Consider the following 24,317-nt stretch of genomic DNA (forward strand, 5'->3'; position numbering starts at 1 on the left):
AGCAATCTTTTCTTTCATTAGTCAATATTATAGTATGAGGGAGTAGTGCATAATGAGCATTCACTGCTAACTTAGGAGATATTTGTAATTGATATGTTATTGGAGAGAGAAAAATCAATTTTTATTTAAGAGTATAGTGGTCTCAGGTAGTTCTGACCAAGGTAAATGGCCTTGTTAGCAGGAGCACATATTTGCTTACATGGGTTTAGAATTTAAATGTTTGAAGTAGGGGGCAGGTATTTAAATAGATATAGATCTTGAAGGAGTTGAGGAAGAAGTTAAGTGGTAAATTGATCAAAATATATTGTATTTTTCACATAATTATGTAAAAATGAGTTTCATGCATGCCTTTGTGCTGTGTGTATTGCTGAGCTGCAATTTGCAAACTCTTCTGCAATAAAAAATATCAACAAGGATAATATGCTCTTAGAAAAAGTTTTAAATTGGTGAATTTATCCTAATAAAACAGAGTTTCAAACCACGTGGTAGAGTTGCAGTAGGTGGAAACGAACAGGTTCATGCCATAAGCTGGCAGAAGCAGAATCATCCAGCTAATGTCATACTTGTGGTTGGGGTGAGAAGACATCCAAAATAGAAAAGAAAAAAAAATAAACTTTTAATAAAAGTTCCCTTTTGGCCCCCTTCTACTTGGTCACGTTGAGCCGCTCCCGGGCTTGGCATCGGGCCTCCGCAGCCGCCCACCGCCAGAAGCTTCCAGCCTCACCACTATGGATCCCCGCAAAGTGAGCGAGCTTCGGGCCTTCGTGAAGATGTGTAGGCAGGACCCGAGCGTCCTGCACACCGAGGAAATGCGTTTCCTGAGGGAGTGGGTGGAGAGCATGGGGGGTAAAGTACCACCTGCTACTCATAAAGCGAAGTCAGAAGAAAACACTAAGGAAGAAAAAAGAGACAAGATGACAGAGGACAACATAAAGACAGAGGAGCCATCGAGTGAGGAGAGCGATCTAGAAATTGACAATGAAGGTGTAATTGAAGCAGACACTGATGCTCCTCAGGAAATGGGAGATGAAAATGCACAGATAACTGAGGCGATGATGGATGAAGCAAATGAAAAGAAGGGGGCTGCCATCGACTCTCTAAATGATGGTGAGCTCCAGAAAGCCATTGACTTGTTCACAGACGCCATCAAGCTAAACCCTCGCTTGGCCATTCTGTATGCAAGAGAGCCAGTGTTTTCGTCAAATTACAGAAGCCAAATGCTGCCATCCGAGACTGTGACAGAGCTATTGAAATAAACCCTGATTCAGCCCAGCCATACAAATGGAGAGGGAAAACGCACAGACTCCTGGGTGACTGGGAAGAAGCAGCTCGCGATCTTGCCCTGACCTGTAAATTGGACTATGATGAGGACGCCAGTGCAATGCTGAGAGAAGTCCAGCCTCGGGCTCAAAAAATTGCTGAACATCGAAGAAAGTATGAGCGAAAACGTGAAGAGCGAGAGATAAAAGAACAAATAGAAAGGGTGAAGAAGGCTCGAGAAGAGCATGAAAAAGCCCAAAGGGAAGAAGAAGCCAGAAGACAATCTGGATCTCAGTTTGGCTCTTTTCCAGGTGGTTTTCCTGGGGGAATGCCTGGTAATTTTCCTGGAGGAATGCCTGGAATGGGAGGGGCCATGCCAGGAATGGCAGGAATGCCTGGACGAAATCCTCAGTGACCCAGAGGTTCTTGCAGCCATGCAGGATCCAGAAGTCATGGTGGCTTTCCAGGATGTGGCCCAGAACCCATCAAATATGTCAAAATATCAGAACAACCCAAAGGTTATGAATCTCATCAGTAAATTGTCAGCCAAGTTTGGAGGTCACTCATAATGTCAAAGCCCTTGCTGAATGAAGAACAGCTTAGCTCACTTACTGGATGTTGCAATAATACAAACCAGTGTACCTCTGACCTCACCAGAGAGCTGGGGGGCTTCGAAGATAATCCCTACCCTCTGCATCATATGCGGCTGAGACATATTACAGTGGTTTGCCATTAGAGTGTTCATTCAGATAATGTTTTCCTATTAGGAATTACAAACTTAAAACATTTTTCAACCTTAAACATATTTTTTAAAAATTTAGGGGATGTCAATTCCTACATTTTTCGTTACTAATCTTTTTGGGTTTTTCCTTTTGAATTACTGGGCAAGGAAGGTGAATGTGGATGATTTACTGCTTTCATGAATGAAATAAAGATTTGTTAGTGGGAAGCAAAAAAAAAAAAGTTCCCTTTTGGTAGAATATTTATACATAATGTGGACATTATCTATGTCAATATTTGATGCAACATAAGATGTAAAACATAAAATCAAAGTTCCCTTTTGGTAGAATATTTATACATAATGTGGACAACTCTATGTCAATATTCGATGCAAAGTAAGATGTAAAACATAAGATCTAAAAGAAGGGCTTGTTAGCAAAGTTATTATTGCATCCCCAAAAAGGTTAAGGCAACAGGATCAAAAAATCAACACCAAGATTGAACCTACACCATGAGTTGGTGGCCAGTATCGTATACAAAACACATTGTTTCAAATAAGAAATTAATTGTTTAATTAATTAACAATAAACTTTAAGCAGAAAATAAAGTATTGCTCCCATTCATGCAATTTTCCTTTAATAAAACATAGGACTCTTCTAACTCATAAAATAAAGTACATGTATTTATACAGAATATACATGGTATTGGAAACTTACAAAATCTATTTTAAAAGAACAAAAGTAAGAATTAAAGATCATCAATTTTTTAGCACAGAGGATTAATTCATAATTATAGATTGTAGACAAGAATTGACACCACTACTGAGCTACTCTTCAGTCAAGGAACATACTCTCTTAAAACAAAAATATCAGAAAATAATTCATGAAGCAAGTTAAAAAATATATATTGAGATTCATGAAAACAAAAATATAGAATACTTAATACAACAAAACATGGGCCTAAGCAAGAAAGTAGTTTAAACATTTATATTAAATATATATAATCAAATGACTAAGCTTCATGAGAACATTATAAATAGGTTGATGGCAATCAAGTCATAACTGAGCAAATGGGTCAATAAACACTATAAATTAAGGAGGAATGTATAGTAAACACATAAAAATGAATTGTCTTTCTTATTGAATCCTTGAAAATCAAGGCAACAATGAAAAATATGAGGTCATCAATGATGGAAACTGAAACTGAAATTCCAGAAAGTTCCAAATGTTTCCAAAGTATGGACATAGATATATGGGTAGTGACGGTAATGTGAAATGGTAAGGCCATACCAGAAAACATTCTGTTTTCTCAGTATACAAAACTATGCATATAAATATTTATTAAGTAGAAGATAAATATGTGCAGTAAAATTTAAAATTTGTTCACGAAAATATGTGTATAATAATTGAAACCTAAAGAGTCAGAAACTGGTCAGAAGTGAATTGCTAAGAAAATAATGGCATATTAATCCAAGAAAATTAAATTCTGCAAATATCATTGATGAAATAATGAGGCAGGAACTAGCATGAATCTTAAATCTGTATTCATAAGCATTTTTCTACACACTAGAGATCGATCTGCTGAGACCTCGGGTTATTCTGGTGCAAGGAAATTTACTATTGAGTAGAGCCATTTTCCTTTAGAGTCTAGAAAATTCCCTGAAGTGCCAGTAGAGCCAGTATTGACAGTACTTGCAGAAAAAAAGTAAAAGAAATAGGAGCAGAAGTAGAGGTCAAGCAGGAAATAAAACAAATGATTGTAGTAGGTAAAGCAGGAGTAGCAGTATGGCAAGTAGGAGTGACCAGTAGCTGCAGTGGAAGCAGCTCCAGCAGTGGGGGACTAGTAGTTGAAACAGTTTGATTGGCAATTCCAGTGTATGTGGGAGCAGCAGAGAAAGCAGAGACAGCAGGGATAGCAATAGCAGTAGGAGTAGGAGTAGAATTCAGACTCTGGGCTATAAAAGAGCAAGCATAGAAAGAGTATGGACAGGAACTGAAAGGATACTTAAGGCCTGGATGGAAGCACAAACTTTCTGGAGGTGGTAGTAGAGATGGAAAAGAGTCATAGGATAATAATTCTAGAACTGATACAAAATGGTTTCTTTTAGAGAATAGCTGATCTCACAAAAACATATTCAAAAAGGGAAAGAGATGGAAAATCAAACAGGAAAGAAAAATGTGTTATTAGAAGAATTCAGGCTTTGTTAACATATTTTTTTGCAGATGATTTCTTGATGTATTACCTTAAAAAGAGGAGACTGCTTAAGAATTGGATGCTGCATATCTTATGTGGAACTCCCAGTGGTCATATCTATCATGCCCACAGGAAAATACCCATAATATCAGCCACCATAATCAAGTAAGCTTCATCCAGAGAATACAGAGGTGGTTCTATATATGAAAATCTATCAATGTAATCCACCATATAAACTGAAAAAAAGACAATCTCACTAGATGCAGAAAAACCCTTTAACAAAATTCAACACCCATTCATCTTGAAAATCTTGGAGATATCAGGCATACAAGAAGTAAATCAAAATATAGTAAAAGCTGTAGAAAACAAGCCAATAGCCAACACAAAATTAAATGGAGATAAACTTAAAGCAATTTCATTAAAATCAAGGATAAGACAAGGTTTCCCACTCTCTCCCTATCTATTCAACACAGGTCTTGAGGGTCTAGATAGAGCAACAAGACAACTAAAGAAGATAAAGGGATAGAAATTGGAAAGAAACAAGTCAAAGTATCACTATTTGAAAATTATATGATACTATAAAAATGTCACTACAAAATTTTATCAGAGTACTCTTATAGCAGATAAAAACCTTCAACAAAGAAACTGGATACAAAATTAGTAGCTCTTATTCATACAGAAGATAAATATGCTATGAAAGAAATTTTGGAGACAATACCTTTTTCAATACACACAAATGAAATGAAATATGTTGGTGAAACTCTAACAAAGAAAATGAAAGACCTGTATGTCAAGAACTTCAAGGCCCTAAATAAAAAAAAAAAGTGAGGAAGATAAGAGATGATAGAATGATCTCCAATGCTCATGAATTGGTAGGATTAACATAGCAAAAACTGATATTTTACCAAAAAGCATTATAGAGTTTCAATGCAATTCTCTTCAATATTTCAACAAAATTCTTTACAGACCTTAAAAGATTATTTTTCAGCTTCAAATGAAAAAACAAAACATGTATACCTTTAAAAAGTCATTGTCTGACATCAACAGGAAAAGTCCTTGGTCCCGTGAAGGCTCATTTCCCAGTGTAGGTGAATGCCAGGGTGTTGAGGTGGAAGTGGATGGGTGGAATTGGGAGCATCTTCACAGAAGCAGGGGGAGGGTGGATGGGAAATGGGGAAAAGGGGATAACTTTTGAAATGTAAATACATAAAATATTCAGGAAAAATAAAAAAATAAAGGAAAGAAGAAGAAAGAAAAAAATGAATGAGTCTTAGTTTTGTGTTGTTTTAGAGGAACAAAGGTATATAATCTACAGTCAATGTTAAAGCATGTTCATTATTAAAGTTTTCTTTGATTAAATAGAAAAAGATCCTGTATAATAAAAGAACATCTGGAGGTACTATCATCTCTGATTTCGAGCTATGCTGCATAATAATAGGATCACAAATCTTATGGCATTGACATAAAAACAAAAATGTTGATCAATGAATAGATCACGAACCTAGAAAAAAAAATCACACAACTATATTCACTTGATATTTGACAAGAAAGTCAAAATTATACAATGAGAAAATGAAAATATCTTCAGCATATTGTGGTGACCTAAATGGATGTGTGGATGTTAAAGAATGCAAATGGACATATATCTACACCCTGAAAGAAACTCAAGTCAAAGTGGTCAAATACCTCAACATAAAACTGGACACATCAAATCTAATAAAAGAGAAAGTGGAGAATATACTTGAATTCATTGGCAAAGGAGACAACTTTGTGAACAGAAAATCAATATCTACTAGCTTCAAAATCAACAGTTAATAAATGCAACCTATTTTGGAATATCCTCCATTCCAGTTGTTTGGACTCACATGAAGACCTAGCTGCTCACAGAGAATCTCCTCTTCTCCCATTCTCCTCTGAGAGGTTGATGACTCACTGGATATCCCTCTATCCTGGCACATCAAGTCTCTGCCAAATTAGACACATCCTTTCCCACCAAGGCCAGACAAGGTATCTCTGTTGGTGCACTGATACCACAGTCAGGTTACAGCTTTATGAAGAGCCTCTGCTTCACTTGTTTGGGCACCCACATGGAGACTGAGCCACACACCTGCTCTATATGTGCAGAGAGGCCTAGGTCCAGCCAATGTATGTTCTTTGGTTGGTGGTTCAGACACTGAGAGCCTCAGAGGTCTAGGTTAGTTAACTCTCTTGGCTTCCTTGTGCATTTCCTGTCACCTTCAAAGCCTACAATAATTTGTCTTATTCTTCCGTCCCTCAACAGAGGATTGGATACAGCATATGTGGTACATTTACACAATGGAGTACTACTCAGCTATTAAAAACTATGACTTCATGAAATTCATAGTCAAATGGATGGAACTAGAAAATATCTTGTGTGAGGTAACTCAATCTCACACACACACACACACACACACACACACACACACACACACACACACACACAAAGACACACATATGATATACCCTCACTGATAAGTGGATATTACCCCAAAGGCTTGGATTATTCAATGATACAATCCACAAACCACATGAAGCTCAAGAAGGATGACCAGATACTTCAGTCATTCTTAGAAGGGGGAACAAAAATATTCATAGGCGCAAATACAAAGACAATGTTTGGAGCAGGGACTGAAGGAAAGGCCATCTAGAAACTCCCCCACCTGCAGATTCAGCCCGTACATATACAGCCACAAATCCAGACAATATTGCTGATGCCAAGAAGTATATGCTGACAGGAGACTGATACAGCTGTCTCCTCAGAGGCTCTGCCAGAACATGAAAACTACAGAGGCGAATGCTTGCAGCCAACCATTGAAATGAGAATAGGGTTCCCATTGGAGGAGTTAGAGAAAGGACTGAAGGATCTGAAGGGGTTTGAAACCCCATAAGAACAACAATACCAACCAACCAGAGCTCCCAGAGATTAAACCACCATCCAAAGACTACATGGACAGATCCTTGGCTCCAGCTGCATATATAGCAGACGATGGTCTTGTTGGTCACGAATAGGAGGAGAAGCCTTTGGTTCTGCCAAGGCTCAACCCCCCAGTGTAAAGGAATGTCAGGGCCAGGAGGCAGGAAGGGGTGGGTGGATGGGTGGGGGAACGCCTCATAGAAGAAGGGGGAGGGATGTGTGATAGGGAGTTTATGGATGGGAAACCAGGAAAGAGAATAACATTTGAAATGTAAATAAAAAATATCCAATAAAAAAAGAATCCTCAAGTCCCATTTGCTGTTTGGCTGTGGATGTCTGTGTCTGTCTTAGTCAGCTGCTGGTTGGAGCCTCTAAGAGGACGACTTGCTCCTGTCTGCAAGCATAGCAGAGTACCATTAATACTCTGCCCATAGGATAGGTCTCAAGTTGGGCCAGTTATTGGTTATCCATTCCCCCAGTGTGCTTCTTCCCCCATGCCTGCATTTCTTTTTTTTTTTTTTTTTTTTTTTTTTTTATTAACTTGAGTATTTCTTATATACATTTCAAGTGTTATTCCCTTTCCCGGTTTCCGGACAAACATCACCCTCCCCCCTCCCCTTCCTTATGGGTGTTCCCCTCCCAAACCTCCCCCCATTGCCACCCTCCCCGCATAGTCTAGTTCACTGGGGGTTCAGTCTTAGCAGGACCCAGGGCTTCCCCTTCCACTGGTGCTCTTACTAGGATATTCATTGCTACCTATGGGGACAGAGTCCAGGGTCAGTCCATGTATAGTCTTTAGGTAGTGGCTTAGTCCCTGGAAGCTCTGGTTGCTTGACATTGTTGTACTTTTGGGGTCTCGAGCACCTTCAAGCTCTTCCAGTTCTTTCTCTGATTCCTTCAACGGGGGACCTATTCTCAGTTCAGTGGTTTGATGCTGGCATTCGCCTCTGTATTTGCTGTATTCTGGCTGTGTCTCTCAGGAGCGATCTACATCCGGCTCCTGTCGGTCTGCACTTCTTTGCTTCATCCATCTTGTCTAATTGGGTGGCTGTATATGTATGGGCTACCTGTGGGGCAGGCTCTGAATGGGTGTTCCTTCAGTCTCTGTTTTAATCTTTGCCTCTCCCTTCCCTGCCAAGGGTATTCTTTTTCCTCATTTAAAGAAGGAGTGAAGCATTCACATTTTGATCATCCGTCTTGAGTTTCCTTTGTTCTAGGGATCTAGGGTAATTCAAGCATTTGGGCTCATAGCCACTTATCAATGAGTGCATACCATGTATGTCTTTCTGTGAGTGGGTTAGCTCACTCAGGATGATATTTCCCAGTTCCAAACATTTGCCTACGAATTTCATAAACTCGTTGTTTTTGATAGCTGAGTAATATTCCATTGTGTAGATGTACCACATTTTCTGTATCCATTCCTCTGTTGAAGGGCATCTGGGTTCTTTCCAGTTTCTTGCTATTATAAATAAGGCTGCGATGAACATAGTGGAGCACGTGTCTCTTTTATATGTTGAGGCATCTTTTGGGTATATGCCCAAGAGAGGTATGGCTGGATCCTCAGGCAGTTCAATGTCCAATTTTCTGAGGAACCTCCAGACTGATTTCCAGAATGGTTTTACCAGTCTGCAATCCCACCAACAATGGAGGAGTGTTCCTCTTTCTCCACATCCTCGCCAGCATCTGCTGTCACCTGAGTTTTTTTTTTTTTCTTTTTTTTTTTTTCTTTTTTTTTTTTTTTATTTACTTGAGTATTTCTTATATACATTTCGAGTGTTATTCCCTTTCCCGGTTTCCGGGCAAACATCCCCCTCCCCCCTCCCCTTCCTTATGGGTGTTCCCCTCCCAACCCTCCCCCCATTGCCGCCCTCCCCCCATAGACTAGTTCACTGGGGGTTCAGTCTTAGCAGGACCCAGGGCTTCCCCTTCCACTGGTGCTCTTACTAGGATATTCATTGCTACCTATGGGGTCAGAGTCCAGGGTCAGTCCATGTATAGTCTTTAGGTAGTGGCTTAGTCCCTGGAAGCTCTGGTTGCTTGGCATTGTTGTACTTTTGGGGTCTCGAGCCCCTTCAAGCTCTTCCAGTTCTTTCTCTGATTCCTTCAATAGGGGACCTATTCTCAGTTCAGTGGTTTGCTGCTGGCATTCGCCTCTATATTTGCTGTATTCTGGCTGTGTCTCTCAGGAGCGATCTACATCCGGCTCCTGTCGGTCTGCACTTCTTTGCTTCATCCATCTTGTCTAATTGGGTGGCTGTATATGTATGGGCCACATGTGGGGCAGGCTCTGAATGGGTGTTCCTTCAGTCTCTGTTTTAATCTTTGCCTCTCCCTTCCCTGCCAAGGGTATTCTTTTTCCTCATTTAAAGAAGGAGTGAAGCATTCACAGTTTGATCATCCGTCTTGAGTTTCGTTTGTTCTAGGGATCTAGGGTAATTCAAGCATTTGGGCTAATAGCCACTTATCAATGAGTGCATACCATGTATGTCTTTCTGTGATTGGGTTAGCTCACTCAGGATGATATTTTCCAGTTCCAACCATTTGCCTACGAATTTCATAAACTCGTTGTTTTTGATAGCTGAGTAATATTCCATTGTGTAGATGTACCACATTTTCTGTATCCATTCCTCTGTTGAAGGGCATCTGGGTTCTTTCCATTTTCTGGCTATTATAAATAAGGCTGCGATGAACATAGTGGAGCACGTGTCTCTTTTATATGTTGAGGCATCTTTTGGGTATATGCCCAAGAGAGGTATAGCTGGATCCTCAGGCAGTTCAATGTCCAATTTTCTGAGGAACCTCCAGACTGATTTCCAGAATGGTTTTACCAGTCTGCAATCCCACCAACAATGGAGGAGTGTTCCTCTTTCTCCACATCCTCGCCAGCATCTGCTGTCACCTGAGTTTTTGATCTTAGCCATTCTCACTGGTGTGAGGTGAAATCTCAGGGTTGTTTTGATTTGCATTTCCTTTATGACTAAAGATGTTGAACATTTCTTTAGGTGTTTCTCAGCCATTCGGCATTCCTCAGCTGTGAATTCTTTGTTTAGCTCTGAACCCCATTTTTTAATAGGGTTATTTGTTTCCCTGCGGTCTAACTTCTTGAGTTCTTTGTATATTTTGGATATAAGGCCTCTATCTGTTATAGGATTGGTAAAGATCTTTTCCCAATCTGTTGGTTGCCGTTTTGTCCTAACCACAGTGTCCTTTGCCTTACAGAAGCTTTGCAGTTTTATGAGATCCCATTTGTCGATTCTTGATCTTAGAACATAAGCCATTGGTGTTTTGTTCAGGAAATTTTTTCTAGTGCCCATGTGTTCCAGATGCTTCCCTAGTTTTTCTTCTATTAGTTTGAGTGTTTCTGGTTTGATGTGGAGGTCCTTGATCCACTTGGACTTAAGCTTTGTACAGGGTGATAAGCATGGATCGATCTGCATTCTTCTAGATGTTGCCCTCCAGTTGAACCAGCACCATTTGCTGAAAATGCTATCTTTTTTCCATTGGATGGTTTTGGCTCCTTTGTCAAAAATCAAGTGACCATAGGTGTGTGGGTTCATTTCTGGGTCTTCAATTCTATTCCATTGGTCTATCTGTCTGTCTCTGTACCAATACCATGCAGTTTTTATCACTATTGCTCTGTAATACTGCTTGAGTTCAGGGATAGTGATTCCCCCTGAAGTCCTCTTATTGTTGAGGATAGCTTTAGCTATCCTGGGTTTTTTGTTATTCCAGATGAATTTGCAAATTGTTCTGTCTAACTCTTTGAAGAATTGGATTGGTATTTTGATGGGGATTGCATTGAATCTGTAGATTGCTTTTGGTAAAATGGCCATTTTTACTATATTAATCCTGCCAATCCATGAGCATCGGAGATCTTTCCATCTTCTGAGGTCTTCTTCAATTTCTTTCCTCAGTGTCTTGAAGTTCTTATTGTACAGATCTTTTACTTGCTTGGTTAAAGTCACACCGAGGTACTTTATATTATTTGGGTCTATTATGAAGGGTGTCGTTTCCCTAATTTCTTTCTCGGCTTGTTTCTCTTTTGTATAGAGGAAGGCAACTGATTTATTTGAGTTAATTTTATACCCAGCCACTTTGCTGAAGTTGTTTATCAGCTTTAGTAGTTCTCTGGTGGAACTTTTGGGATCACTTAAATATACTATCATGTCATCTGCAAATAGTGATATTTTGACCTCTTCTTTTCCGATCTGTATCCCCTTGATCTCCTTTTGTTGTCTGATTGCTCTGGCTAGAACTTCAAGAACTATATTGAATAAGTAGGGAGAGAGTGGGCAGCCTTGTCTAGTCCCTGATTTTAGTGGGATTGCTTCAAGTTTCTCTCCATTTAGTTTAATGTTAGCAACTGGTTTGCTGTATATGGCTTTTAATATGTTTAGGTATGGGCCTTGAATACCTATTCTTTCCAGGACTTTTATCATGAAGGGGTGTTGAATTTTGTCAAATGCTTTCTCAGCATCTAATGAAATGATCATGTGGTTCTGTTCTTTCAGTTTGTTTATATGATGGATCACGTTGATGGTTTTCCTTATATTAAACCATCCCTGCATGCCTGGGATGAAGCCTACTTGATCATGGTGGATGATTGTTTTGATGTGCTCTTGAATTCGGTTTGCCAGAATTTTATTGAGTATTTTTGCGTCGATATTCATAAGGGAAATTGGTCTGAAGTTCTCTTTCTTTGTTGGGTCTTTGTGTGGTTTAGGTATAAGAGTAATTGTGGCTTCATAGAAGGAATTCGGTAGGGCTCCATCTGTTTCAATTTTGAGGAATAGTTTGGATAATATTGGTATAAGGTCTTCTATGAAGGTTTGATAGAATTCTGCACTAAACCCGTCTGGACCTGGGCTCTTTTTTGTTGGGAGACCTTTAATGACTGCTTCTATTTCCTTAGGAGTTATGGGGTAGTTTAACTGGTTTATCTGTTCCTGATTCAAATTCGATACCTGGTATCTGTCTAGGAAATTGTCCATTTCCTGAAGATTTTCAAGTTTTGTTGAATATAGGTTTTTATAGTAAGATCTGATGATTTTTTGAATTTCCTCTGAATCTGTAGTTATGTCTCCCTTTTCATTTTTCATTTTGTTAATTTGGACGCACTCTCTGTGTCCTCTCGTTAGTCTGGCTAAGGGTTTATCTATCTTGTTGATTTTCTCAAAGAACCAACTTTTGGTTCTGTTGATTCTTTCTATGGTCCTTTTTGTTTCTACTTGGTTGATTTCAGCTCTGAGTTTGATTATTTCCTGCCTTCTACTCCTCCTGGGTGTATTTGCTTCTTTTTGTTCTAGAGCTTTTAGGTGTGCTGTCAAGCTGCTGACATATGCTCTTTCCTGTTTCTTTCTGCAGGCACTCAGCGCTATGAGTTTTCCTCTTAGCACAGCTTTCATTGTGTCCCATAAGTTTGGGTATGTTGTACCTTCATTTTCATTAAATTCTAAAAAGTTTTTAATTTCTTTCTTTATTTCTTCCTTGACCAGGTTATCATTGAGTAGAGCATTGTTCAATTTCCACGTATATGTGGGCATTCTTCCCTTATTGTTATTGAAGACCTGTTTTAGGCCGTGGTGGTCCGATAGCACGCATGGGATTATTTCTATCTTTCTGTACCTGTTGAGGCCCGTTTTTTGACCAATTATATGGTCAATTTTGGAGAAAGTACCATGAGGAGCTGAGAAGAAGGTATATCCTTTTGCTTTAGGATAGAATGTTCTATAAATATCCGTTAAGTCCATTTGGCTCATGACTTCTCTTAGTCTGTCTACATCTCTGTTTAATTTCTGTTTCCATGATCTGTCCATTGATGAGAGTGGGGTGTTGAAATCTCCCACTATTATTGTGTGAGGTGCAATGTGTGTTTTGAGCTTTAGTAAGGTTTCTTTTACATGTGTAGGTGCCCTTGTATTTGGGGCATAGATATTTAGGATTGAGACTTCATCTTGGTGGATTTTTCCTTCGATGAATATGAAGTGTCCTTCCTTATCTTTTTTGATGACTTTTAGTTGAAAATTGATTTTATTTGATATTAGAATGGCTACTCCAGCTTGCTTCTTCTGACCATTTGCTTGGAAAATTGTTTTCCAGCCTTTCACTCTGAGGTAATGTCTGTCTTTGTCTCTGAGGTGTGTTTCCTGTAGGCAGCAGAATGCAGGGTCCTCGTTGCGTATCCAGTTTGTTAATCTATGTCTTTTTATTGGGCAGTTGAGGCCATTGATATTGAGAGATATTAAGGAATAGTGATTATTGCTTCCCGTTATATTCATATTTGGAAGTGAGGTTATGTTTGTGTGCTTTCATTCTCTTTGTTTTGTTGCCAAGATGATTAGTTTCTTGCTTCTAGGGTATAGCTTGCCTCCTTATGTTGGGCTTTACCCTTTATTATCCTTTGTAGTGCTGGACTTGTAGAAAGATATTGTGTAAATTTGGTTTTGTCATGGAATATCTTGGTTTCTCCATCTATGTTAATTGAGAGTTTTGCAGGATACAGTAACCTGGGCTGGCATTTGTGTTCTCTTAGGGTCTGTATGACATCTGTCCAGGATCTTCTGGCCTTCATAGTTTCTGGCGAAAAGTCTGGTGTGATTCTTATAGGTCTGCCTTTATATGTTACTTGACCTTTTTCCCTTACTGCTTTTAATATTCTTTCTTTATTTTGTGCTTTTGGTGTTTTGACAATTATGTGACGGGAGGTGTTTCTTTTCTGGTCCAATCTATTTGGAGTTCTGTAGGCTTCTTGTATGCCTATGGGTATCTCTTTTTTTAGGTTAGGGAAGTTTTCTTCTATGATTTTGTTGAAGATATTTACTGGTCCTTTGAGCTGGGAGTCTTCACTCTCTTCTATACCTATTATCCTTAGGTTTGATCTTCTCATTGAGTCCTGGATTTCCTGTATGTTTTGAACCAGTAGCTTTTTCCGTTTTACATTATCTTTGACAGTTGAGTCAATGATTTCTATGGAATCTTCTGCTCCCGAGATTCTCTCTTCCATCTCTTGAATTCTGTTGGTGAAGCTTGTATCTACAGCTCCCTGTCTTTTCTTTTGATTTTCTATGTCCAGGGTTGTTTCCATGTGTTCTTTCTTGATTGCTTCTATTTCCATTTTTAATTCCTTCAACTGTTTGATTGTGTTTTCCTGGAATTCTTTCAGGGATTTTTTCGATTCCTCTCTGTAGGCTTCTACTTGTTCTCTAAGGGAGTTCTTTATGTCTTTCTTGAAGTCCTCCAGCATCATGATCAAATATGATTTTGAAACTAGGTCTTGCTTTTCTGGTGTGTTTGGATATTCCGTGTTTGCTTTGGTGGGAGAATTGGGCTCTGATGATGCCATGTAGTCTTGGTTTCTGTTGCTTGGGTTCCTGTGCTTGCCTCTCGCCATCAGATTATCTCTAGTGTTACTTTGTTCTGCTATTTCTGACAGTGGCTAGACTGTCCTATAACCTGTGTGTCAGGAGTGCTGTAGACCTGTTTTCCTGTTTTCTTTCAGCCAGTTATGGGGACAGAGTGTTCTGCTTTCGGGCGTGTAGTTTTTCCTCTCTACAGGTCTTCAGCTGTTCCTGTGGGCCTGTGTCTTGAGTTCACCAGGCAGGTTTCTTGCAGGGGAAAAATTGGTCCTACCTGTGGTTCCAAGGCTCAAGTTTGCTCGTGGGGTACTGCCTAAGTCCTCTCTGCTGTGGCAGCAACCGGGAAAATCTGTGCCGCTCCTTCCGGGAGCCTCCGTGCACCAGGGTTCCAGATGGCGTTTGGTGTTTTCCTCTGGCGCCTGGATGTGCACAGAGTGCAGTCTCTTCTGGTTTCCCAGGCGTGTTCGCCTCTCTGAAGGTTCAGCTCTCCCTCCCACGGGATTTGGGTGCAGAGAACTGTTTATCCGGTCTGTTTCCTTCAGGTTCCGGCAGTGTCTCAGGCGCAGGGGTCCTGCCGCTCTCGGGCCCTCCCCCACGGGAGCCCAGAGGCCTTATACAGTTTCCTCTTGGGCCAGGGATGTGGGCAGGGGTGGGCAGTGTTGGTGGTCTCCTCCGCTCTGCAGCCTCAGGAGTGCCCACCTGATCAGGCGGTGGGGTCTCTCTCCCACGGGGTTTGGGAGCAGAGAGCTGCTGCGGTCCGGGATCCGCCGGTGTGGGACTTCCGGTAAACACAGGAAGTGCCCGGCCTTAGAGGAATTTTGCCTCTGTGTGTCCTGAGTTCACCAGGCAGGTTTCTTGCAGGGGAAAAGTTGGTCCTACCTGCAGTTCCAAGGCTCAAGTTTGCTCGTGGGGTACTGCCTAAGTCCTCTCCGCTGTGGCAGCAACCAGGAAGATCTGCGCTGCTCTTTCCGGGAGCCTCCGTGCACCAGGGTTTCAGATGGCGTTTGGTGTTTTCCTCTGGCGCCTGGATGTGCACAGAGTGCAGTCTCTTCTGGTTTCCCAGGCGTTTCCGCCTCTCTGAAGGTTCAGCTCTCCCTCCCACGGGATTTGGGTGCAGAGAACTGTTTATCCGGTCTGTTTCCTTCAGGTTCCCATGCCTGCAGTTCTTGTAGACAAGATAAATTTTGGGTTGAATGTTTTGCGAGTGAGTTGGTGTTTCCATCACTTCCATCACTGGGGTCCTGCCATTCTACAGGAGGTGTCCTCATCAGGTTCCATATCCCAAACGGATACTCACTAGTCATAGTTAAGGTCACCACCATTGATTCTTTGGTGCCTCCCTTATCCCAGGTCTCTTGTTCTAGGGATTCCCCCATACCCTCGGCCCCATCAGTTACATATTTCATGACTGCGGAGGGCCGTCCTCACATTCTCCATTGTAAGATGGCGCCGATATCCCGCAGGATGCACCTAATAAAAGGGCAATACACAAGCGCCTGGTAAATTCCTCACTCAGGGGGACACGTATGCTGTGGTACGTCATCTGGCACATCTGGCAGCGACCAGCCAGAGAGTGACACGTCCGATGCGAGGATAGTTTCCTATATAAGGGATGGTCTTTCCCTCACTCGGGGTCTCCGTATTCTAAGCTTGTGCTCTCGCTCTCAAGATGCATTAAAGCTATTTCTGCAGGAGGATCCTTTGTGTCCTGCGTCATTCTTGCTGGCGAGACGTAGCGTATGGTAGCTGCACTGATCTTACACCCATGGCGATGCTACTTGGAGGAAAGGGCGAAAAGGGACGGTTATCATTTTCCTGGATGGGGAATATCCACCCTTCAGCCTCTGTCTGGACAGCTACTCGTATAAAATATAAACCTTACTGGAGCACGGGGTTTAACCCTGCTCCAGTTTGTGTCTGGCCGCCATTTGTTTGGATTATAAGTAATGCCACTAAAGTTTCTAAATTGAATTGTACAGACGGTTCATGTTTTTATGCCCTGTGTGGGATGCTAGCCAATATCCCATAGCGGTAGTTACCCGTATGCCTCGCTTTATCCCGGTCCCTGTTGAGACTCCGGGGACCCTGACCTTATTTAGAGGAAAGAGAGATTTTGGCATTTCTGCGATCATTGTTGGCATTATTGCTACAACGGCAGTTGCTGCCTCAGTTACTGCTTCGGCATTGGCCTTGTCAAACACAGTACAGACAACCCAAACTATCAATGATTTATCGGCTACCGTCTCAGTGGCTCTGGACAGACAGGCCTCGGCTAATACTCAGATACAAGGAGGCCTCATGCTTGTTAACCAACATATAGATCTGGTCCAAGAGCAACTAGACATCCTATGGCAACTGGCCCAGCTTGGCTGTGAACTAAAGCTCCCCGGCCTTTGTGTCACGTCTATACAGTATGAACAATTTACCAAAGCTGCCAATTTGTCTAAAACCCTTTCACAGCATTTGTTACAGAATTGGACCTCGGATTTTGAACAGACGCTCAGGAAATTGAGAGCGGCCATCATTCAAGTAAACTCTACCCGACTGGATATGTCTTTGACAGAAGGATTGTCATCCTGGATCACCTCAGCAGTCTCTTATTTTAAGGAATGGGTGGGGGTGGGACTTTTTGGAGCAGTCCTCTGCTGCGGATTAGTGTTACTCCTCTGGTTGCTTTGCAAATTAAGATTTCAAACAAAGAGGGACAAAATTGTCATCGCCCAGGCGCTTATAGCCCTTGAACAAGGAGCGTCAGCCGATATTTGGTTAACCATGCTTAAGCAATAGGTCGCCGGCTGGACAGCTCTTGCACTCCTAGAACCTCGGTTCATTGCACAGGATTAGAGTGTCCGGCTTGAGCAGCCCATGAGGGATGACGAGCTTAGCATCGCACAGGGAAGCTCTACCAAACACGCTCCCTGGAAGGAATGTCATATTACATGAGGGTATCTGCCCCAGTTTTCCCTCCCTTGAAAAATGGCAGTGCGATGGGTCGGGAGTGCCCTGGGTCTCAACAACAGCTTAAGGGTATCTCTCTTGTACAGGTTCGCCAACTTTGTGCGAGGATATGACCTCTGCCTTCACCCTCCTATTTATGGGTGTCCTATTTGCTTAAAAACAGATAAGGGGGAGATGTGGAGGGCCGTCCTCACATTCTCCATTGTAAGATGGCGCCGATATCCGGCAGGATGCACCTAATAAAAGGGCAATACGCAAGCGCCTGGTAAATTCCTCACTCAGGGGGACACGTATGCTGTGGTACGTCATCTGGCACATCTGGCAGCGACCAGCCAGAGAGTGACACGTCCGAGGCGAGGATAGTTTCCTGTATAAGGGATGGTCTTTCCCTCACTCGGGGTCTCCGTATTCTAAGCTTGTGCTCTCGCTCTCAAGATGCATTAAAGCTATTTCTGCAGGAGGATCCTTTGTGTCCTGCGTCATTCTTGCTGGCAAGACGTAGCGTGGGACACATGACCATCTATCCATCTCTTCTGTTCTTCCTCAAATCTGATCCTTAACCACCATTTCCCTCCCTCTCCCATTTCCCTCCCAGTTCCCTCACTTCATCTGCCACTTTTGATTACTTTATTCCCTCTTCAAGGATATGTTCTTCTAGCTGGACTGCATTGTCTAGCCTCAGTGAGAAAGGAAGTACCTAGCCTCTCAGAGACTTGAAGTGACAGGGTTGGGGAACACCAGAGGGATCCCACCCACTCAGAGAAGGAGACGGGTAAGGGGGAAGGATTTTGGGAGGGTTTGACTGGGAGGGGACAGTGAGTATGATATAAAGTTAATAAGTAAAAAAAGTAATTAATTAATTTAATTAAAAAATAAATTCTGAGGGGAAAAATTGAATGAAATCATTGTACATAACTAAAACTATTGTACATTGAAATTGAATTATTTTAAATATTCACATTTCAGGAATTTATGTGGCCTAAATAGAATATAATTGTTTACACATCCAATACTGCAGTGTTATACCAATGAGAAATTTACATTAGATATAGTAAATGTGACATAAGGAGTAGACTTCTTACAAACAGGCTCAAATTCTTTATGTATTTAATTCTGCCTTGAAATTGTTGTTCAGATTGTTAAAATTATTAATTGCTAAACAAAGTGTCACAAAGCTGGAGTAATTATGTCATATAATTATAAATTTGAAAAGACAATGATGAACAGTAACATGCATTGTTATGGAATATTTTAAAAGGAAAAAGTTCAAAAGGAAATTCAGTTTAATTTATGGAAAGTTCAATTTCTCCAAATACCCGACAATACAGATTTCCTATTATGTCTTGTCTTTCATGGCTAATAAATATTCGTTTAGCTTAGGTTATTTCAACAAAGGGATGTGTATAATTCCAAACTGAGAGCTGAGATCAGATATTTGCTGCATGTTACACACCTCATAAAAGAAGGGGTAGTCCTTTCACATACCTACAATGTCATGAATGGGGCAGTAATTCTTTATGTTGTTCACACCTGTGACTGCTGTAGTTTCCCTTTCCGTGACTGAACAGGCTGCTCATCATCTGAATCAACGTTTTCCTTTTGGATGACAGCAAGACTCACCTTCAGGACTGTGACTTGAAATAGTAACTACGGCAAATTTTCTAACACTTTATTGTGCTAAGAATATTTGATCCTGCTAAAATTCGACATGAAAGAAGCAATCTTCTATAAATAAATATGTAAACAAACAAACAAATAACTAGGGTTTCCATTGTTTGGCTACATTACAATGAAATCACCTTCTAACATTGTGAATGTTTATACTGGTGATTTGAATGATTGACTAAAAATTATGTTCTATCCATTAGGTATTACAATAAATGGCTTCTCAAATGGGCTAAAATAAATAAACACCTACATTTGTCTAGAGAATGGGAAAAGATCTTGACCACCCCTGATTCCAAAAAAGGACTAATATTCAAAAATACATAATGAACTCAAGAAATTAGATACCAATAAATCAAATAACCAATTAAAAGTAGATACAGAGCTGTGATGGTTTATACATTCTTGGCCCAGGGAATGGCACTATTTGGAGATGTGGCCTTGTTGGAGTAGGTGTGTCATTGTGGGAGTGGTCTTTAACACCTTGTTCCTAGATGCCTAGAAGTCAGTCTCCCACTTGCAGCCTTCAGATGAAGATGTTGAACTCTTAGCTCTGCCTTCACTATGCCTATCTGTATGCTGCTATGCTCTCACCTTGATGATAATGGACTGAAACTCTGAACAAATTAAACGTTGTCCTTTACAAGATTTGCATTGGACATGGTGTCAATTCACAGCACTGAAACCTTAAGACAAGAGCCATAAAAGAATTCTAAACAACAACAAAAATCCCTAATGTCACAGAATCACTTCTACTCAACATACTTAGTCTTCAGAGAAATGCAAGTCTAAAGGACCCTCAGATTCCCTTCAGAATGGTCAAGATCAAAACCTCAAGTGATAGCACATTGGCAAATATGTGGTAAAAGGTGAATAACCCTCTATTGATGATGGGAGTTCAAACTTGTAAAATCAATCTGATGGTTTCTCAAAAAATTGAGGATAGTTCTACCAGAATTCTCAACTATACCACTCTGGTCAAATACTCCCCAAATGCCCTAGTATACCATAGGAACTATTGCTCAAAATGTTCATCTGCACTTTATTTGCAATAGCCAGAAACTGGAAACAAGCTACATGTCCTTCAACTGAAGAATGGATGAAGAAAATGTGGTCTATTTACACAGTTGAAAACTATACAGCTATTAAAAACAAAGACATCATGAACGTTCAAAGAAAATGAATGGAAGTTAAGAATATCATCCTGAGTATGATAACTAAGACTCAAGAAAGATGAATATTCAATTATAATTGGCCATTAGGCACAAAGTACAACATAACCATGCTACCATCTACAATGTACAAAAAGTATTCTATCACTAAATTTGTCCCAGTTTTACAGGGTTTATTCACTGATGGCCCAAATTTTCTATATTTTTCTTTGTGTATGCTTCCTTTTCCCATGGTGTCCTTCAATGTATCTCTCATACTTAAGCCCGAAAATTGAAGCACCACCTGATAAAGCAAGATCAGTCAGTCAACCTGGTCTCAAGGAAGGGAATATTAAAGCAAAAGGAGACAATTAGACTTTATAACATGACCCCACACCAGTGCTGAAACAGGTTTAAGTATTTCAAGTCTGATTTTATCATTCTAGATAGAGGTAAAAAATTATGGCCAGTTCTAAATCATAGAAAAGGAGTCAAGGAAAAATGAGGTATAAACAATGGTCCTATGGTATACAGGGACTTATAAACATGATCAAAATCTTGAACCTACTTCCTTGTCCTACCCCAAATATAAAATATTCTTGCCAATTTCTTTGAAATGGCGCTAATTTTTCTCCACACGGACTCATAGAATGTTGTTAATAAGAAGGGTCCAAGGGTGGCTGATGAATTTCACTCAAAAGGTAAAACAAAATAGTCATTAGATGTGGATGGAGAAAGGAAAGTGAGTGGGGGAGGGGAAAGAAAGGGAATGTGGGAGAGGATCAGGTGTGGGGAGAGACAGGAGAAAGAATCCAGTGCCAGGAGAATGAAAGGAAATCTGAAGTTGCCAAGAATAGGGAGTATGGGGAGATTCTTTACAAAGTCCAAGAGACCAGGTATGGGGAGGCTCCTATACGACCACCCAGGTGCTTAAAAAAACCTGAAGGGGCTACCTCTAATAGCCAGCCAGGACCCCCAGTAAGTACACCATTCCACCACAAAACTTTCACTCAAAATGTGTCCTGTCTAAAGGAATGCAGAGACAAAGATGAAGTTCAGACTGAAGAAATGGCCAACCAATAACCAGTCCAACTTGAAATTGATCCTATGGGCAAACATCTCACCCTTACATTATTAGTGGTAGTATGCTATGTTTGCAGATTGGAGCTTAGAATAACTGCCCTCTTGTAAGCTTTACCCTGTAGCTACTGAAAGAGACATAGATACCCATAACCAAGCATGGGATAGAGATCAGGTACACTTTTGGAAGAATTAGGAGAAAGATTGAAGGTGCTGAAGAGAATGGGACACCCACAGGAGGACCAACAGACCTGGATCTCTAGGAGTTCTCAGAGACTAAACCACCAACCAAACCTGGAACAAGCTTGGAACAAGGCTCTTGCAAATATGTATCAGATGTGCAGCTTAACCCCATGTGTGCCCCCAAACAACTCTACCAGAGGTTCCCCATGGAGGTGTAACCTGACTGATACCAGTGCACCAAACAAATTGCCTTGCCTAGTCTTGGTGGGAAGGTATGTGACAGGGATTTGATGCGCCAGAGTAGAGGAATAACCAGTGAGTGATCACAATCTCAGAGAGAAGGCAGGAGTGAGGATCTCTGTGGGAAGAGGCAATGTTTGGGATACAAATACACACACACACACACACACACACACACACACACACACACGTTCCAGTCGGGTCCCACACCCAGTCCCACAACATCCAGAGGAAGCTCAACTCACAGGTGCTCTAACACACCCAGGAACATACATGAGCAGACCACATCTGCCCCAACATCCTGAGTAACTGAGGTCTCAAGCATGAATCCCATAAGAGGACAAGGAGTTGGGCAGATGTGTCTTCTAGGGAAGGGAATGGAAAAGAGTTGGAAGAGGGAAGATGAGGGTTTATATCACCAAAATATTTGTATACATGTATGGCAGTTTCAAATAATTAAAAAATAAAATGAATGGACACACAATACAATCAAAATGGTAGGATTTTTCTGGCCTCTATGTGGGTATCTCTAAAAATCTACACAATGAGAATTCTAGTCTTTTCAAGAACATACCGGAACAGTCACAAGCATACATAGACACATGTCTACACACATATGTGAGTACATGGGCTCCATGCTTTTTCTCTCCCCATCTCCTTGCCGTCACACATACATTGGTTCACATAGGTGTTCTATTTCTGTTTCTCTGTCTGTCTCTGCCTGTCTGTCTCTGTCTGCCTCTCTCTCTTTCTCTTTCTCTGTCTTCTTTCTAGCTCTCTGTGTGAGACACACACATGCACACACAAAGGTAGAAAAATCCTATGAGTTAGCTTAATGATGAGTAACTAAGTAAGGGACTTGTTCATGCAAAGAAGAAAGCTTTGAAAAGTGAACCATAATTGTTGCCTAACAGATTTATTCCAGATAAATTGTTACGCTGGGGAAGCTTATCCCTAGAGTGAACATCAGTATTCTTATTTAAGCAGAGTTGCTGTTCAAAGCCAGCAAAATAAACTTGTAGAAGTTTTGTGACATTGAAAAATAAGATTAAGAAACTATAAATTAACAATCACTTATTTAATTAGTGTCTTCATGCAAAGGTACAAAGGTAAGATGCAACATTATTGTTTATAATTTACTTAAGGGTAGTTATAAATTTAAAAAAAAGAAAAATATATGCACTTTACTTAAATGGAGGACTTAATCATAAATGTTTAGGTTTATTATTTATAACATTAAAGAGTAGTATGTTTCAAGAAATAAAATTTTACATTTGAAATTAAAATGAGATAAATTTTTAAAACTAGTACTAATATAAGATAGGAGAAAATGTTTGAACATGAATGTAGCATTATCCTAACAAAAAAGTATCAGTTTATTATTCTGGAAGGTATGAGCACTTGAAAATTATGAAAGAACAAAGTCTTGTTTTTCAAACTTAGAAAATATGCATAAAGAAAAAGGTAAGCAAATCTTCAAATAGTGTTAACTTCTTTGCATTAGATGATTGTAGTATGAAAAAGCATGGAAATTTCTGTTTATTTTTGCTTTTAAGACTCCTTTCCATATTTGATCAATTGAAGATCCAGAGGAATCTGTAACTATATCTTTAAAAAGTCCAACAGTAAAAGTGAGAAAATATAGAAAAATGTGAAAAAGGAATTATACCTGAAAATGAGGAGTCTGTGTTAAAGAAAATCTCCACAGGGGCTGGGGATTTAGCTCAGTGGTAGAGCGCTTACCTAGGAAGCGCAAGGCCCTGGGTTCGGTCCCCAGCTCCGAAAAAAAGAACCAAAAAAAAAATATATATATATATATACGCAAGAAAATCTCCACAAAGAAAATTATGAAAATGTTTCATTTAAAAATATGAAAATACTATAAATGGAACTTATTTATTTATTGAAATGAATGGTTTTAAATATTTAGAATATACTTCACAGGAGCTAAAGGGTAAGGTTAATTTAACAAAACAATAAAATTAATCAAATAATAAAGCAAGACAACAGAAAGGAAAATAAAACCTAGATGCAATATTAATAAAGCATTGATAGAGAAAGGAGGGACAAATAAAACCAAGTTTGTTAATCCCCAAGAAATCATATTATTATATACAATACATATATATGGACAGCGGAGTCATGGTTTGTTATTTTGTCAACTCTCTGTTCAAGCCTCTATTTCTTTCTTTGATGCACACAATTAAGATTGCTCTGTTACTCCAAATGTCAAAATCTGATCTTTCTAGGTTTTATATATGTTAAGCTGCTTGAGCTACCAATACTCACAACAAAAAGCATAGGTTAGTAACATTTTAAACGGTAATGGCTACTGTTCAATATCTTCATGTCATTTTATCCAAAGCTGATAAAATAGAACAGATCTTATTATTTGGATTTAATTGATTTTTATTATTTACCTGTTGTCTACAACAATTTCAAGTCTCATTGAGACACCTTAAGTTAGCTATCATAATTTTTCAGTTATATATATAATATATATTATATGTATATTAATGTTCTTCATTCAAGTACAGTAAAATGTCAATGAGAATAGAAGGTATGACATAATTAACC

The 24,317-nt window shown here is 40.0% G+C and overlaps 1 pseudogene; it reads left to right on the plus strand.

Annotated features, from left to right (window-relative positions):
• The first annotated feature begins 641 nt into the window (after positions 1–641).
• On the plus strand, positions 642–2,223 carry St13-ps7 (ST13, Hsp70 interacting protein, pseudogene 7; annotated as a pseudogene).
• Positions 2,224–24,317: the final 22,094 nt, after the last annotated feature.

This window comes from Rattus norvegicus, chromosome 3 (assembly GCF_036323735.1).
Source record: "Rattus norvegicus strain BN/NHsdMcwi chromosome 3, GRCr8, whole genome shotgun sequence".
Taxonomy (NCBI): domain Eukaryota; kingdom Metazoa; phylum Chordata; class Mammalia; order Rodentia; family Muridae; genus Rattus; species Rattus norvegicus.